The 1,830-nt window shown below is 38.8% G+C and overlaps 1 protein-coding gene across 2 annotated transcripts in view; it reads left to right on the forward strand.

The window, feature by feature from the left end:
- The window catches only part of LOC131890588 (tetraspanin-33-like), a 30,052-nt gene that overhangs the window by 22,435 nt on the left and 5,787 nt on the right, over positions 1-1,830 (forward strand). The gene's annotated exons all lie outside the window — the stretch shown is intronic.

The following is a 1,830-nucleotide window of genomic DNA, read 5'->3' on the forward strand; positions in this document are numbered from 1 at the left end:
AAACATCTTTGGACTTGTTCGACCTCTTGCAAACCTGCTGAACTCATTGGAGCCCAAATGGGTGAAGCATATTCAAGATGTGGTTGGACAATCGACTTGTACAAAGTTAGCATCGTGGTGCTATCTCTGGACTTAGTCGTTCGATGTATCCAACCACACATTTGAAAAGCTTTACCCACCTTCTAGTGGATATGCTCATCGAACTTTCCATTATTTTGGAGGACTACACCTAAATCTTTCATAGATGAGACCTGCTCAATATCTTTACCTCCATTATCTACGAGTGGAGTATTTAAAGGAGTTGACCAAAACGTCATTGAGCGGAATTTCATTCCGTTCAGGGCCATATTGCTCTCAGTTATCCAAGAGTAGATTCGATCCAAGTCCTTTGCAAGGCTACTGGAATCTTGGTCATTCCTACCAGAAATTAACTTTGTATCGTCAGCATAAGAAGAGACCCTGGCAGTAATACTAAGCCTTTGAAGGGGGGGAACGAATATTGTAAACAGGAGAGGCCCTAAGATGGAGGGAGCCCTGGGGAACACCTGACTTGACATCATTTATGTCACTAAGGGATCCCTCGACCTTAAAAATTTGCTTCCTATTATGAATGAAGCTTCTTATCCAATTGAGAACCTTGCCTTGGATTCCAATGTCATGAAGTCTGTTCAACAAAAGGCTATGATCTACTTTATCAAAGGCCTTGGTAAAAACAAAGTAAACAACATCAACTGACTCGTGCCTTTCCAGTTCGTCAATGACCTGCTCTAAATGCTCAATGAGTTGGGTAACCGTGCTAAAATGTGCTCGGTACCCGTGCTGGCTAGGAGGAAGGACTTCATTGACCTCCAGAAATTCAACAAGGTTGGACTTCATGATCTTGTCAAACACCTTCACAATATTCGAAGTGAGAGAAATCGGCCTATGATTACTGCAGAGCGACTTATCTCCCCCTTTAATAATTAATATTACTTGAAAAATACTGAGAATCAAACATATTACTAAAACATATTTAGCAAAAATCAAAAGTTCTCTCATTTGTTCACTCCAATTTTGATGAAAATAAACACATTATGTTGTCCTTTTGATTTTGGCTTTTTCTTTTTCAATTGCCTGGATATTTGATTCAGATATAACGGCGGCATTTTCTGGCTAAAGCTGATGAAGCTAGGTACATGAATTTCCAAATAACTCACCAGTGGATAATTAGTAATAATGGTAACCTTTATAGCGAGTCTTGGTCATGCCAGTTTGTAAAATGCATAAAACTGTATGCACAAATATGATAAACAGAGATTGATATAAGAATAAATTAGTCAGAATGATAGAATAGGTGGCTAGAGTGTGATATCGAAGCAAAAATGACTAGAATTTATTCAAATTCAATCGTATGCCAATTTGTATTTAAGTTGTGTTCCCAATTTGCATCATATGGGCCTTTGACAATTACAGTTCTTATAACGTTTTTATTTAAGTCGGGTGTTTTAATCTGGGCTAGAATCACTTGAAACAATTGAATCAAAGTTGCTTCTTGTGCGAGCTAAAAAATCCAAAATGTGCTCAGATGTTTCCCTATTTTCCTTAAACCTTGACAAATAACGCTCCTTTATCAACGTGTGCTAGCTTTCTGTTCATTGAAGGTCGGTTATTGACAATAAGTACTGAAGAACCAAATGGTGAAAGATCGAACAAAATAATCTGACTGAAGCCCCAAATGTGATTNGTTGCACGAGGATCTTGGCTTGTGGCAAGCAGGCTGTAAAAAGGGCCTTGATTTTGTATAGCGCAGAGTACAGACAGCATCGGATCCGTTGCTTGGAATGTGCTGTG

This window comes from Tigriopus californicus, chromosome 11 (genome assembly GCF_007210705.1).
Source record: "Tigriopus californicus strain San Diego chromosome 11, Tcal_SD_v2.1, whole genome shotgun sequence".
Lineage (NCBI taxonomy): Eukaryota > Metazoa > Arthropoda > Copepoda > Harpacticoida > Harpacticidae > Tigriopus > Tigriopus californicus.